We start from the raw sequence: 17952 nt of genomic DNA on the forward strand, positions 1-17952 counted from the left end.
CATCATTATTTTATAGGCTTATTATATTATTATTACCTGATTTTTTTATTCGAAGAATGATTTTATAGCACATACGCATATATAAATATATACCTACTGGCATAGTTCTACATGTGAATATATTGAAGATATACCTACCATGCTTAATAGAGAAAGCATTCGAGTTGGTGAATTAATTATTTGCAATTTTGCCACAAAATTTCAGACACATTTATTTTTCTTTTTGTTTTTGAGGAGACAAACCCATTTTATTGTCTCTCGTGTTATATAAAAATCTAGAAATAATAGATTTGTACAGAAAAAATAAATGATAATAAATGGGAGCACAAAAGAAAGAATTTAAATTTGCTATTTTTCCCAGTGGTATTAAGATGACAATCATTTTAAAGCACATGTGTCTGGCTTCAGGGTAGGATTTGTTCATCGGCCAAAGCCTGCCATAAAACTATGGCTTTCAGTGTCTGTCCGTTCTACTGGCTCTTGACAGAACTTCTGAGGTCTTCAAGAAAAGTCATGTACTCCTGCTCCTCCAGGGCTGTGCTGAGCTCCATTAGCTTATGGGCAAAAGGGTTGACCACCCCTCCATTCACAAGGAAATCCATTAGATGGTCATATAAGGCCGAGTCCCGGAAATCTGTGTTGAGTATAAAATTAGTGTCCTTTCATTGAGACTCCCCATTGGACTGAAAGTTACTTCCCTGATAGAGAAAAGGTCACTCTCAACCTCCTCTTCTGGCCCACCCTCATCCTCTGGGTAGTTTCAGTCCAGCACAAGGGCCTTCTTGCCACCATTCTTTATAACTTGAACCACAAAATTGGGAGGTGATGCCAATTCACGCTCCTGTTCTCCAACTTGCTGCCCCTTTTCGAGGGTTCCTCCTTACCATCAAGTGTCCGTGGGATGCTGTTGTTAATGTTGAAAGTGACAGCGATCTTTCCCCGGCAGCTTTTCCCACTAATTTAGCTTCTGTCCCATTTAACTGCCGCTCCCATCCTCCAGACATCTCAGGGAGGGTTTTATGCTTCTGGATTTTCCTCTCCTCCTCAGTTTCATCATTCAGGATATCAACAGTCTCCTTCGGTGTGCAGCGCGCCACAGCCACAGGGGCAGGACCTGCGAGGCCGCAGGAGGCCAAGCCATCTCTAGGACCCCAGGGACCCGGTGCACACGCTGAGCAGCACCAAGGGACGGGCGCACGGCCCGGGCTACGGCTGCAGGAGCTGCCGGAAGGGCGAGGCAGGGGGTTATTTTTCTATTTCATTTTGATTATGACTATAAAATACAAAATCAATGCATTCTTAAAAAGTGCTATAATATAAAAATTATAAATATACAAAACACGAAGAATCAGCATGTAGTTTGTATTTAGAATTATTATGCAGTTAATATTAGCAGTGTTAAACATGAATTTAATAGAAATGAGCATAATCCAGTTTATTGTGATATAATCTCTTTAGGTGAATCATAGTCTTCACATTTGTAGATTAGCTATTTTCGAAATGTATAAGATAGCACAAAGTATGTGATGGCATAAGAGTAGATGCATGTTGAATCTTCCATGCTCACCTTTGGTGTCAGGGAATTATTTATTCTACAGTATATATGTATAAGTACCAGTGAATACATTTTATCATGTTAATGTTGAACACAGAATTTTATGCAAGGAATGCCCTCCACCCATTAACTTCCTGAGTCCTAAACTGTTGAGTGTACAAGCACTGTGAAAATAATATAATGATGAAGACCTGCTAAGTAAATCTCTCTAGAGCAGCATTTTAAATATGGCACTGCTTGGTCAGCTCACTATAAAAAGAAGTATCAAGACTAGGTTTGAGAGTTAAGATCCCTTAGGGCCAGGCATCCATTCTATAAGACAGGCAGAGGTGCATTTCTTATCTCTTCAATGATGATAAAAGCTTTTTATGTACTGGTATCTATGGTTCCAGCATCACAACCACTCACTAAGAAATTCTCCAGTGGTTCTTACAGGATCCAAATCAATTAGTGTGGCAGTCTCTCCCTTCATGTTACCATTTGCACTAGTGTCGTTAAGGCCCCTACTCTTACAGGGTGGTTTACAAGAATCCAGATCTGTTAAATTGGCAACTTGTGTAGAGAATAGGACTTTGGGATAGATGGGGAATGTGATTCCAAATTCCATCTAGGTCTCCCGTAATGTGATTCTCCAGATTGGCCTTCTCTTCTCTTTATGCAATTGCTCCTCATTCCTCTTGCTTTTCTTCCCCATACCCAGTCTTCTCTATTTTTGTTATATTAGAAACAGGTTCTAAGCACAAACACTCTGTAGCAGTGATTCTTTTGATCTCTCTCTCTCTCTCTGTGTGTGTGTGTGTGTGTATACAAATTCTTAAGTTTATATATATATGTGTGTGTATATATATACCACATATATATAAGTATATGTGGTATATGTTTGTATTCTATCAGAAAGACTTCCACATATAAGGGGAAGGAAATAGAGAGCAACCAGACTAATACTTGAATGTGTAGCACACCCTAGAAATTACTAAATCAGTTATTAAAAATATAGTTAACTTCATTTTCAGCTACATAATAAGGAGCAATAAAATGCAAAATGACAGTACAGTTTCATAGTGCTTCATTAGTGATCACCTCAGTCCCTATTTCTAACTAGATAATTTTTGTATGGAACTTTTACTCTGCATCATTATTTGATTTTGTCACTGTATTAGCCAGAGAACCACAGAACCAATGGATGTGTGTGTGTATGTGTGTGTATGTGTGTGTGTGTGCGTGTGTGTATATATATTGTCTTAAGCAGTTTGGGATAAAATGTCATATACTGGTTGGCTTATAAACAACAGAAATGTATTTCTTAAGAGTTCTGGAGGCTGGACGTGTGACATCAGGATATCAGCATGCTCGAGTTCTGGTGAGAGCTCTCTTCCAGGTTGCAGACTGCTAACTTCTCATTATATCCTCACATAGTGGAAAAAAGCGCTCTGTGGTCTCTTTTATAAGGGCATTAAACCCATTCACAAGGGCTGTGCCCTCATGACCTAATCATGTTACAAATGCCCCACCTCTAAATATCATCACATTGGGGTCAGAATTTCAACATACACATTTTGAGTGAACACAAACATTCAGTTCATTGCATATAGATATGAAATTTTTCTTCATTATATGTGTATGCGCATGTATGTATAGACACACACACGCATGCCCACATGCGCACACACGCACACCCATATATGTGTGAGGAAGGAAGAGAGAGAAGCAGGAAGGTTTTTGTTAATGTTTTGTTAACATTTATTTTAAGTTCAGGGGTACATGTGCAGTTTGTTATGTAGAAAAATCCATGTCTTGGGGGTTTGCTGTACAGATTGTTTTGGCAGCCAGGTATTATGCTTAGTACCCATTAGTTATTTTTCCTGTTCCTCTCTTTCCTCCCACTCTCCACCTCCGGTAGGTCCCAGTGTGTGTTGCTGCCCTCTATGTATCCATGTGTTCTCATTATTTAGCTCCCACTTACAAGTGAGCACATGGAAATTCTACCAGATGCACATCCAAATTCTACAAGATATTTCTTTTAAGAAAGTGGCTCGCAGAACTGGGGAGACTGGTAAAGTCCAAAATTGGCAGGGCAGGCCAGTAGGCTGGAGATGCCAGGAGGAGTTACTGTTGCAGCTCATGTAGGAAGACAATCTGGAGACAAAGTTTCCTCTTTCTCTGGGGCTCTCAATCTGTTTTCTCTTGAGGTCTTCAACTGAACGGTTGATGCCCACTCACATTATGGAAGGCAGCTTGCTTTATTAGAAGTCTACTGATTTAAATGTTGGCCTCATCTAAAAACTGCCTTTACAGAAGTGTTCACATTGTTTGACCAAAGATTTGGGTACTGTGACCTAGTCAAGTTGTCACCTAAAATGAACCATCATGTCACCTGCAATCTGATTTAAAATGCATGTCTATATATCACGATTTTTCATTTTGCTGTTTACATTCCCTCACTATCAATTTAATATTTCTACCTCTAGCCATGTCTGTTTCTATTTTCACAGAATTTAAATTTTCTTATCAAATGCAATCTTGGTATATTTCTGTTGTCTCTGCTAATTTTCATCAAAATTGGATTTCTTTATTGTTACTTCTTTTTGACATTCTGAACGTTGCCTTTCTCTTCTGTATATTTTTTACTCACTTGTTGTGAGTCTGCAAGGTTATTTTATAGTTCACCTGGCTTTTGAATGAGGAAAGTCTGCCAATTCAGTGCTACTCAAGAAAAGTTTCCATCATTTCTTTTTTTTTTTTTTTTCTTTTGAGACGGAGTCTTGCTCTGTCGCCCAGGCTGGAGTGCAGTGGCACGATCTTGGCTCACTGCAAGCTCTGCTTCCCGGGTTCACGCCATTCTCCTGCCTCAGCCTCCCGAGTAGCTGGGACTACAGGCGCCCACCACCACACCTGGCTAATTTTTTGTATTTTTAGTAGAGGCGGGGTTTCACAGTATTGGCCAGGATGGTCTCGATCTCCTGAATTCGTGATCTGCCTGCCTCAGCCTCCCAAAGTGCTGGGATTGCAGGCATGAGCCACCGTGCCCGGCAAAAGTTTCCATCATTTCACAGATTAAATTGTATGTGTGTGTGTTAATTATTATATATTCCCGCAACTCAACATTTCTGACTAGTTTTTAATCATCCTGTTTATAATTTTTATATACATTAATAGCATCAATTTTAATTGATGACTGTTATAGACAAAATGTTTATGTCCAACCCCCAAATTCATGTGCTGAAATCCTAACCCTAAGGAGATGGGCCTTAGGGCCTTCGTCAGGTGATTAGGTCATGAGGGTGAAACCCTCCTGAATGGGATTAGTAACCTTATAAAAACAGTCCAGGAGACCTTGGACTTGCCCCTTGCCCCTTGCCCCTTCCACCATGTGGGGACATTGAGGAGACAGCCATCTGTGAACCAGGGAGGGGACCCTAACCAGAAACTAAATTTGCCAGTCCCATGGTCTTGAACTTTCCAGCCTCCAAAACTGTGAGAAATAAATTTCTGCTGTTTATAATCTTTTTTATAGCTTATAGCTGCCTGAACAGACTGGGATAACAAACACAATAGAAATAAAAAATTAAAAATGCCATCCACATAGCAGTCATTTTTTGTTAAGCATAGACTTTATGTTATATTTATATTATAATTTTATATTATAAAATTTTAAATATGCTTTTTCATATGCCACCACAGTAATCAATTGCTTACTTGCTGCTAAGAGCCTTAGTAGAACTTCATGACATTAGAGACAAACCTACCTATCCCACAAATGCAGTGTCTGACACAAAATAGGTAGACAATCATTAATGGTTAAATAAATATCAGTTGAATGGGATTGCTAGGTTGACTTGACAAAATGATTAGCTTTATGTGAGGTACCTACCATGTGGTTCAAATGAAATATAAAATTTGGTTCATGCCCACAAGCAATTTTAAATTGGTTTGGAGATTTCTATTTTAAATACATAAAACTCTAATAAGTGTCACGAATAACATACTTAAGAGACAAAGCTCATACATGCATTACACTAACCAAAATCAGATGATACGAGACAGTGTGGTTTTTGCATTTTTAAAAGGCATACAGCGTAGTTGATCAGAATTTCTTAAGGCCATGTGTAGAGTTCTCTAAGTATTGAAATCTGGCACGTCACTTTGGGCCAGTCTCAGAGAAAATGTAAAGATAATCAGTTTGGAACTGATATAAGAGTGGTTACTAGGGGAAATAAAGATAGAACAAAGGGAAATTGTGAAAAAGTCACTATAATTGCTTTATAAATTGATCAGGTATTACAGAAAACTCTACAAAGCATTTGATTACAGCAATATATTTATAACTGATATTAAACTGCAAAACAAAACAAAGTAAAATTAATGAGAGAGAGGAAGAAAAAGAGGGAGAGACATGGAGAGAAGGCTTGAACATATCTTTGAGTAATGCACAAATCTGATTGCACTAAGATGAACAAGACACCTGACACAAATTATCTTCTAAAATAATACACCCAAATAATCTACATATAAAGTTAATATTTAATGCTTATTCTTGGTGTTACAGAAATTTGCTGCCTTTGCACAGTACATTATTTAAGCTAATTTGCTTCTCTGACTAACATTCATAACAAAATCTCACTGGTATAGTCATCAGTGACTTATTGGCAATATAAAATAATTGAAATTATCAACAGAAGAAATTAAAGGATGAAGGCTTAAATGATAGAACTATAATACATGCCAGCAATTTCTCAAAGTGAATTACCCAAATATAATTGCATATCTCTGTTGTGCTCTAAAGTTCAGCAGCCTGGAATGTTATTTAATTATGCATGCATTAATAAGAAACCGCATCCCAAAAAGGGGAAAATAATGGAAAAACTGTTTAAAACTTATATGGACTAGAAATCTAGTAATAATATTTATGTATTATATGCTCTATTTTCTATTATATTCCTTCTAGATACATCAACCAAATAGCTTGAGACTAATGTAAATTATCTCTTATATAATCGTATTAATCGATCTCATCGCCAAAATGTAAGGATCAAAACCATACTTTGTACATTATTTTGTTTTGAAAATACTGACTTTATGCATCTACCTTCAACCAGGTTTTGAATTTGACACACATAAATTTGAATTTGTTAAGCTTGTCTTTAAGGTAGTCATGCAGATGGATGGCATGGTTTAAATAAACTTTCCTAACCTATTACCTCTTTAAAGGATTTTGTTTCTATAAAAAAGAACATAGATGTTGTTAATGATGTTTATTGTCTCTCTTTTTGCAATGATAATGAAACCAGTATTGCTTAATTATGAGTCATTTCCATATTACTAGAAAGGTAGAGTGATTTGTCTTAAGTAATACTAATTAGGACATTTACTAGCTGGGATTAAAATAGATTATAACTATCTATATTTTAAAGAAAATTTTATCTTCAATGCATTCATAGGATTTGGGCACACCAAAAGAGAAACTCTAAAATTCAAAGAAGCAAGTGAAGAAAATGTTAACTATAATTCAAAAGTAGTATATTCTGAGAGTAGAAATATCCAATTTTCTGATGAGTGCAAATTTTTCTCTCAGATTCTTAGATGTGAGATTGTAGTTCCAAACTACAGTCTGAAAATACACAGGTGCACTTTGAACTGTCTGAAAATTGAATAAATAGTTGATATATATGCATTCATACAAGCATGTTTGTGTTTAAATATTTTTAAATCTTTATGAAGTAAAATGTAAATCTGAGCACTCTTTTGCTAGACATATGATGTTATTTCAATCAATGTATACAATAACTATAACTGCTAATGAAGAAAATATCTGCAAAACAAATAGAAAATATTATTTTGAAGCAGGATACATGAACAAAACTTTTTTGCATGTGTTGGATAGGAAACACATTACATAATGCAACTCTGATTTGGAACATAACGGTGTATGTTCAGAAAGAAAATTGCTTGCTTAAAGCGTATCTTTTTTGTTACTTTAAAATTTTTTGATTGACAAATATAAATTGAATATATTTATCATGTACAACTGTTTGGAAATATGCATACATTGTGGAATGGCTAAATTGAGCTAATTAACATATGCATAATTGTAATTTTTGTAGTGAGAACATTTAAAATCTTCCCTCTTAGCAATTTTCCAGAGTATGTACAATAGATTAACTACAGTCACCATGTTGCATAATATGTCCCTTTAACTTATTTCTCTTATCTAACTGAAATTTTGTCTTAAAAATATCTTTTTATATTTTAAATTTTACTTATTTTATAAATAAAATTTTAGTTTTTAATTCAACTCTTATTTTAAATACAGGGGATACATGTGCAGGCTTGTTACATGAGTATATTAAACCCAGGTTGTGAGCATAGTATTCAATAGGTAATTTTTCAATCCACACCCCTCTCCTTCACTTCCTCCTCTAGTAGCCACAGTATCTTTTGTTCCCATGTTTAAGTCCATGTGTGCTCTATGTTTAGCTCCCACTTATAAGTGAGAATGTGTGGTATTTGCTTTTCTGTCCCCTCATTAATTCACTTAGGATTATGGGCTCCAGTTCAGTCCATGTTGCTGTGAAGGACACAATTTATTCTTTTTTTGGCTTTATAGTATTCCATGTCATAGACGTACCACATTTTCTTTACTCAATCCACCACTGATGGGCACCTAGGCTGATTTCATGCCTTTGCTCTTGTAAATAGCATGGCGATGAACATGCAAACGCATGTGTCTTTTGGGTATAATTATCTGTTTTCCTTTCTTTATATACTCAGTAATGAGATTGCTGTGTCAAATGGCAGCTCCCTTTTAAGTTCTTTGAGAAATCTCCAAGCTGCTTTCCATAGTGGTTGAACTAACTTACATTCCTACCAACAGTATACAAGCATTCCCTTTTTTTAGCACTCTCACTAGTGTCTGTTGATTTTTGACTTTATAATAATAGCCATTCTGACTGGTGTGAGATAACTCATTGTGGTTTTAACCTGAATTACTCTAATGAATAGTGATGAGCATTTTTTCATGATTTTTGGCCACTTGTGTGTTTTTTTTTTTTTTTTGAGAAGTGGCTGTTCATGTCCTTTGTCCATTTTTTATTTTATTTTATTTTATGTTTTCCTTGTTGATTTGTTTGAGTTCCCTACTGATTCTGGATATTAAACCTTTGTGAGATGCATGGTTTGTGAATATTATCTCCCATTCTGTGAGTTGTCTGTTTAATCTATTGATAGTTTCTTTTGCTGTGCACAAACTCTTCAGTTTAACCAAGTCTCACTTGTCAATGTTTGTCTTTGTTGCAATACTTTTGGGAACTTAGCCAAAAATTCTTTGCCAAGGTCAATGTCAAGAAGGATATTTTCCGAGTTTTTTCCTAAGATTCTTATATTTTGATATCTTACATTTAAATCTTTAATCCATCTTGAGTTTTTATTATTTTGTACATGGTGAAATGTAGGGGTCTAGTTTCAATCATCTGCAAATGGCTAGGCAGTTATCCCAGCACCATTTATTGAATAAAGAGTTCTTTCCCTGTTGCTTTAAAATGTATGTCTTTTATTCTTGCTACTTGCAGACTTTAGCTTTTTTGAAAAAAAACTTACATCTTTTAATTTATCATGAAAATTACTCACCCAAGTACAAATTTTAAACATTTAATACTTTTTATCAGTGTGATATATCCTCATTTTTTAAAAAACATATGTCTTTAAATCTGATAGTGAAAAACTTTCCTCATCTGCCTTATCTCTTCTCCTTCTTCACTTTCAAAGTAATCATCCTTAACTTGTATAGTTATTTTTCTAAGACCTTGTCTCTGTATTTCTGGATTACCTGAATGAAAGGCTATTTTTCATTAATGTATTTTATACATAGTGTCATGACTGCTACAAGGCAGAGAAAATCTTCCCATCAACATTTTTATTCTCACCACCCCTCACAGTACATGACAATATTTGTTTAAATAACAGATAACCTTTATATTATATTCTTACAATACTAATCAATACAAGTCTAACAACACAATTACTCTTTTGATTTGTAGCTCTTTATTTTTTATTGCACTATTTTTTTCATTATTTATTCTTACACGATTTTCTATGTAGTAATCACTAATTTTATAAAAGTAAATAACAATTCTACTACTTGCCTTAAAACATGTTTAAACGTTCAAAAACACCAGTTCTATTCTCTCCTACACCCCACCCCAAAGTCCTCCGCCTAGAATCTACCGGCATCTAACTTCTAATTGGATTGTTTGCTCATTGGATCTGTAACACGAAAATCCAAATGTAGCTTCTTTATACAATCATTTCGGGATCCCCAATTACACATATTCTGCAGAGATCCACTGTCACATGCATCCCCTTTTTTAATCTCATTTGAATTACATTCTTCTTTGCTGGAGCACATCTTTCATTATGCTTGTAAAAAGGGCCAGGGATTTATAAACTACCAATTAAAAATACAAACATACATATAAGAGCACATAAAAAATGGAATCATAAAACATAAAGATGGGGAAAAAATGTACACAATATGTTAATCACCCTCATTGTGAAATTCAACAAAAGAGCTGCATATATACTATTTTAAAATTTTAGAGGAAACAAGTCCAGTTTTTAAAGGTATAATATATTTAATATTATCTAGGTATAATCTAATGATTATCACTTTAAAAATAACTTAAAATATCTTACTAACAAAATAGTCAAACTTTGTTAGGTTATCTATAATAATAGTTTTATATATTATTTATTTTATATAATTAGCTTTATTTTATTTTATGTCATCAAATTTCAATTGATAATATTTTTCCTTAGTCTTTGCTCAGGAAGTGATAAATGTTTTATTAAAGGATTCTTTGAGGCTTGTATTCTTCATCTCTAAATTAATGAAAAGAATGAAAAGTTTTTAGAATTCTATATTTGTAAAGTAAATGTACAGATATAAATGGCTAGAATTTATTGAGTGCACCCAAGACTCAAGCATGTTACTATAACGTTGTCCTGTATTAAATAATGCAATACAGCCGGGCGCAGTGGCTCATGCCTGTAATCCCAGCATTTTGGGAGGCCGAGGCTGGTGGATCACCTGAGGTCGGGAGTTCCAGACCAGCTTAGCCAACATGATGAAACCCCGTCTCTACTAAAAATATTAAAAAATTAGCCAGGCGTTGGGGCAGGCTCCTGAAATCCCAGCTACCCGGGAGGCAGAGGCAGGAGAATCGCCTGAATCCGGGAATGGTAAGATCGCAGTGAGCCGAGATCGTGCCATCGCACTCCAACCTAGGCAGCAAGAACGAAACTCCGTCTCAAATAAATAAATGAATAAATAAATAAATAAAGCAGTCCTCTCAATAACTCTTTTACATTGGTACTAAAAATATTCACATTTATAGATGAGGAACTGGCTTAGGCATACAGAAATTCAGTATTTTATTTAAGATCACATACATTGTGTTTAGAAGTTACTAGGTAAATGATAATCTATTAATATTGGTACCAAAACAATTACTTAGTTTTAACATATAAATTTGGTAACAGTCTCATAATTTCTTATTGCAATCATATTTATTAAAATGCGTCTTACATTCAAAAGATAAAGTCAACATTATTCTTACCTGAATGTTACATTTTTTCTAGAGTGGTACAAAGATAATAATAAGACATTTTAGTTTAATTTTCCTTATGTCAGTGCAAGTATAAATTGTTAAAAGAATAATTCTTTCAGCCAAATATTGTAACTGAACACTTATTTTAATAACTTGAACTAGGATGTAGTCTTCATCATAATATGTTATTAAGTTTACACTAAATTTAATCTAATTTGTAACTTAACTCTAGTTATTCTGTTTTATGTTTAAAGTTGCCATCGTTTCTCATGGTGATTTTTATTTCCTTATTAATAGTAAGAAAGAGACGTGATGTAATGTACTATTTCTCATGTAGAGAACTTTTAAGGAAGATAGAAATAAAATTTACAACCTGCTATTTGTATAAAGTTATGAGATACATGATAATTGCATTGTTACAAGCAAGTGCATACTTGGGGAAATAAATACATCACAAAGGTGAATGAAATAGAATTTTACTTTTTGGCATGATACATTGTGTGTCAAGGTCATAATGAGATATAGAGCCACAAGATGCAAGGAATCTTGGTCTCCAAGTAGATTTTGTAGGAATAAGAAATAGTCAAACATCTGTACCATTTAGTCAAGGAGATTTTCTCATTGTTTGAAAACACATATTGTGTAATCTGACTAAATCATGTCCAACAAATTAAGCCTTCTCCACCAAAATAAATATTCTTAAGACATGTAAAAGATTTTCAGTATACCCAAAAAACTTTCAGACTCTAACAAAGACAACTTTGAAGTAAGTTTTGCTATTTTTATTCCAATTTGAGAGATCAATTTCATCACATAAACACATATCATATATTTAATTATTTCACATTAAGTTGAAATCACTGAAATCAAGTTAGATCATCCTGTAAACAAAATATATAATCAATTACTAAAGTCTGAAATGTAGGTTCTAGAAAGACAGTTTTTTTTTTTAGAAAACAAATAATGAAATCTACATTTGAGATTTCTATTCCCCAGCTAAAAGAACTAGTCTCAAGATATCTACAATCTTCAACTGTCTTCTGTTTGCCTTATTTCTCTCTCTCCAACCAGATCTCTTTTGTTTAATCGGATATAGAATTTCATTGAATTCACAAAACTGTAGTTAGAAAACACGTGACCTTTACGAGTTGTCTGGCATTGTGATGCAGAGTGAGATGATTTTTTAAATATAATTCTATCATATGTTCATTCTTTAATTTCATTTTCTTCCCTTCATAAGATAAAATTTAAATGATGCAAAATGGTCAGTTTTAAAATGTCTTTTTCCTTCCCTCAGTTTGAATTCCAAGATAGCTCTGTTTCAGCAAAAATAACTCTAACATTTTTAACTATCCCTTTTACGTTTGGCTTGATAATTTTCAAGCTAGATAAGAAAATCAAATTTGTTTTATTTGAATAACAAAATAATATTTACAAAAATATAATTTATCATATGCGTCATCATGAATGTGTACAGGTTGTGTACAGTTTTATATGTTTCTTCATCCAATGGTCAGAAAATTATGAAAGTCATCTTGGGTTTTGTTCAGCCATCTTGAATTTTGTATGCTTTCTGTTTTATAACTGCACACCTGGCTTTCTTATGATTAATTCTGGAAGCAGGAACAGACCCAGAAAGCAGAAAAATAGGCTTTGAGAGCCTCTGTGTACTTTCTTGGCTGAACTGACAGTAAAATTCAAAAGGAATTTTCTAATGAATCCTAGGAAGCATTTACATAGATAAAAATAAATTAGCAAATGGCATTAGGTCCTGCTGTGCTTTTACTGATAGACAAGAGATATATTTTAAAGCAACAGTAACAATTTTGTATAATGCATTATTTCTAATTAAAAACAAAAAAGTGCATATATATATAGGAGCCTAATGATTAAACTTCAATTCAATGAACAGGTCAAAGTAATGTAAAAGAATGAAAAGAAGAAATAAATCAGATGGGCCAAAGAATATACAAAGAAACACATTAATAGAAACAGACAATGGAAGTGACATTTGAAAGATCAGAAAACCAGAAAGCAAAGTCAGCAAAATAAGGACCGAGGATCGAAAGGAACAAATAAAGTTGAAAGATGTACTGTCTCTATCTCCAACACCACTCTCTCCAGAGAACCACCTCTACACTTACCTCCAATACATCCACCACCATCATCAAAAATAACTAACAGTATGAAAACTACTACCACCACCTCCAACACAACCATCAACACCACCAAGACTAAAAATGCCACCATAATGACAGTTTCATAAAAACATATTCCAAATTATACTTCCCTTGCCTCTGTAATGTGGCCCTGAATTTCTTCATTTTTATCACTAACATTTAAAGAGCTTGTGTTAAGTGTGAGGGATTGTAGTAAATGCTGATGGCACTTAATCTGAACTCTTAGGTTTACCATCTAGTGATAAAACAAACAAACAAACAAACAAACAAAAAACACTAAAGGCAACACTAAAGGCAAACAAATAACCCATCTAACAAATCTTAGATGGAATAGAAATTCAACAGCTTCAATTGAGATAGGAAGTCTTTGTGCGCATGCGTGTGTATGTGTGTCTGTGTGTGTTTGTGTGTGTGTGTATGTTTTAAAAGTCACAGAGATAAAAGATAAGCTTTTAATTTCTACAATGTATCAGCACTGTAGAGGGAAATGGGCATATAGCATGGGACAAAACAGAGAATCCCTTTCGGAAAAGGAAGAGATCAAATACTTAAATACTTTTCTATTAATTTAAGAAATGTAACTATATAGAAATGCTTACAAATCAAAAGGCTCAAACTAGACATGTGAGTCTCCATAAGAAAATATCCCAGCCAGGCGTGGTGGCTCATACCTGTAATCCCAGCACTTTGGGAGGCTGAGATGGGCGGATCACCCGAGGTCAAGAGTTCGAGACCACCCTGGCCAATATGGCAAACCCCTGTCTCTAATAAAAATACAAAAATTAGCTGGGCATGCTGGCAGACACCTGTAATTCCAGCTACTTGGGAGTCTGTGGCAGGAGAATCGCTTGAACCCAGGAGGCAGAGGTTTTGGTGAGCTGAGATCCCACTGCTGTACTCTAGCCTGGGCGACAGACAGAGACTTCATCTCAAAAAAAAAATATATATATACACACACACATATATATGTGTGAATATATATATATACACACACATATATGTGTGTATATATGTGTATATATATACATATATGTGTGTATATATACACACATATATGTGTGTATATATACACACATATATGTATATATATATATGTGTGTGTATATATATATATATTCCAGTGTAATAAAGCATAACTAAGGTTCAAATGTACCAAAGGAGATCATGGAATCAAAAGTTAAGAAAAGTCTGTGAGCGTCTACAGAACAATAAACTCAGCCTCCAGGGTCAGGAGATGTGGCTAGAGAGAAAAGTAGAAGGCAGGTTATACTAACCTTGATGTATATTTGAAGCATGTTGATTTTGTTTTAAGAGGAATAAAATGCATTATTTTGAGTAAAAATGTTTGTTAGATATGCAGTGTTAACTTTTTTCCATCATATTTCTATTTTATTTCAGTAATATCTTTAATAATTTTCCTATATTTTCTTATCTTTGTGGAAGGTCTGTTGTTTCCTATTTTGAATGTTTTAGCAAAAAATAAAATCTCATTAGTGAGCTGATAGGATAAGATTATAAAGCTAAAATTTTTCTCTGTCAGCTTATGCTACTACAGCCACATATTCACTGGAATATGGATTTAGTTGTAAATTAGAATTAAAAGCAAGTATGTAAACCTCTTAACATAATGAGTGGTACCTATCACAAGTTTGGAATTCCAAAGTGAAATGACTTTCCATCTAAAACTTTATAATCTAACAGTAATCAGTTAACCATTATAATGAATGAAGGCATTGTTATACATTCAAGGGCCCAGCAATTTTAGTTCCTGAGAACCATTTTTGAAAAGCTGTAACAAAATAGTGTTTGACAAAAAAAAGTTAAAAAAAAAAACAAAGAAAGCAATTTGTGAGATCTGTGGGCAGAAAATTTAACCAGCTCAAAGAGATACAGGAGAGTAGTCATTAAGAAGAAACATGGAATTGGTGAATTATTTAATGTGGTTTTTTTTCTCTTTTCTCTTAGGAGAGGTGTTCTAATTTTCTAACTCAGCAGAAGTTTTCAAATTAATCAGTGTCATATAAAAGGAAAAAAGTTTTAAAGAACAAGTAAATTATTAATTGAGTAAAAGAGAACGTTATGTAAGTCAGGAAAGGTAGTCATAAGTGATTTTATTATTTACAATATTTGTACAATAATAATCAAAATACTGAATGTTGTTTCACACAAAGTTTCTAGTGTAAAGGTATTTGAAAAATAGAAGAGATCGTATTTGCAGTGGTATTGTGAGGTGATATCATAGGATACCTAAATTTTCTTTTCCTATAAATTCTATCACTAGATAGGATTAAACAGTTTAGAATAAGGAGAAGATAATATTTTGGGTACATTAAATAGATAAAAATAAGTAAATAACATAAGAAAAATTTAAGAGTTAAAATTTGTTTAGTCTGACAAATCAAGGATAACTATGTATATCAAGGAAACTATTTTTGTAATAAGTCCTATAGTATTTTTTGGCTATTTAAGCAATATTTATGTAAGCATTTTACTTTTAATTTAAAATCTATAGGAACATATTTAATATGTATTAATTATTTATTTAGAAGTTGAAGAAAAGTATTATCTCTATTTACAAAATAAAAAGTAGAGAAAACATACATGACTACTACCCAGGTTGTATTAATCTTTGCTGATAAGACAAACAAATGAGAAACAAAAAAAGAAAGTTTGCCCAACTTGAGTGTCTAATTTCATTGACTATGTGGTTTTTTTTTAATTATAACTGGAAAAAGTTGAATTAAAGTAAGGAGTCCTGGGTTTTTTTTCCTTAAGGTACCATAGAAGTATTGATGGTTAATGTAAATATAGTTAAGCGCGCACACACACACACACACACATATATATATACGCACATTATACTTCCATTGATTTCAAGTATATAGTTAGAGAAATTAGCTGCATGGCTTATTGAAATTTGTTTTTTATTGCTTTGCATCAATTATCTTCATAACATTAGATGTGAATTAGTTTGATTAGTTTGATGAAATGTTCAGATTGAGACACCTCAGGCATAAATCAAAATGGATTTAATTTAATTTCCATTTGTGATTTGATTAGAATCGTATTGCAGCTAAACTTATGCAGATGGGTTAGAATTTACACTGTTTTTATTATTACTCGAATAGCATTTTTAGAAAACCTAATCACTAAAAAAAAATTAAGTGACATTTAAAGAGCAAAATTTCCATACACCTACTGATGGCACTCCTTGATTTTTCTGAAGAATATGTTTTATGCTTTCATTTTTTAAATTTGATATTTTTAGCATTGTTTCTGTATACCTGGAGTTCTATGACAGTGTGTATATATCCTATGATGATACATATTACAAAGTTGCAAGTGAAAATAATTCCAAGTACAAGAAAATAGATCAGATTTCAGGTATTATCAGTGTTTGACCATGGTAATGTTTAAAATGTTCATTTATTTCATTTTTATTCTTAAAAGTCGAAATAATATATTATATTCTAAACAAACCTATGATTTAAATTTGCATTAGCTAAGCGATGGAAGTAATCTTGGGAAACATTCTTTACCCTAAAGAAAATCATTATAGTGAAGATTTTCAGGATAATTTGAAGTTCCCAGAAGGTGATAAAGGTATACTTTTTTCCTAACTTTTAACTCTCTTCCTAGACCACAGGGCAGAAAATAAACATCCATGAATATAATTATAAGGTCTATCAAGAGAATAAATAATATATTTGCAATAAGTTTAAATATTCTAAACTGTGAGGAAAAAGTTTAAATATTTTACTTTTAAAAATAGTATTTCTGAGGGAGGTTGTTATGTATCTGTTTAATTCTAACAGTTATTATAGGTAATTATTTTTTAACAAAGATCTATTTCGAAGAATAAAGACATGTTCTTCCTGAGTGCAAATATGGCACAAGTTCAGTTTCTATCCACATAATGCTCCCAGTCATATCTCTCAAGGGATTTTCATCTTAATGATAAAATGCTAATTTATAATATGAATTCTTTCTTTATGAAGCAGCTCTATAACCCACTCCCTAAGAATTTTAATTAGAACAAGGCAACTTGTATGTTTCAAAAAGAGGAAAATTGTATATTCAGTGGCAACATAACTAATGCTATTTTTGCTCCTATTTGCTCTGTGTGTGTGTATGTGTGTGTGTGTATGTGTTTTGGTTGTTTATTTCAATGCTATTGGAATTCAATTTTTAAGTTCAGGTAAGTATTAATTCAACAACAAATCATTGAATATGATAGACAGTAGTCTCATATAATTTTATCCAACATATTCACTTGCTTATGAGTAGAATTATTATTATGTAGTAGACAAATCTATACACGAGAAACACTTCCCTAAAAACCTATAAAATATCTTAATAGCAATTTTAATTTCATGAATATTTTTACATATAATTTAGTTATTCTAGCAATTAAAATCAATTTCTTTTTTAGTTTAGATCAACAGTTGATAATTTTCAAATCTTTTTCATAGGTCAATATTTAGAAAAATAAAAGAGTTGGTTTAATTCCCTTATATATATTTACACATTCCCTTTTACTTACTAGTGGCAAAATATAAGCAGAATCATTATATCTGAGAACTGCTGAAAAGTTAGCCCCACTCTAATGTATTAA

General features: G+C 33.1%; 1 pseudogene; it reads right to left on the reverse strand.

Annotated features, from left to right (window-relative positions):
- Positions 1-325: 325 nt before the first annotated feature.
- Positions 326-2162, reverse strand: LOC100608232 (complement component 1 Q subcomponent-binding protein, mitochondrial-like; annotated as a pseudogene).
- Between the last annotated feature and the right edge of the window lie 15790 nt (positions 2163-17952).

This window comes from Pan troglodytes, chromosome 22 (genome assembly GCF_028858775.2).
Source record: "Pan troglodytes isolate AG18354 chromosome 22, NHGRI_mPanTro3-v2.0_pri, whole genome shotgun sequence".
In the NCBI taxonomy this organism is placed as follows: domain Eukaryota; kingdom Metazoa; phylum Chordata; class Mammalia; order Primates; family Hominidae; genus Pan; species Pan troglodytes.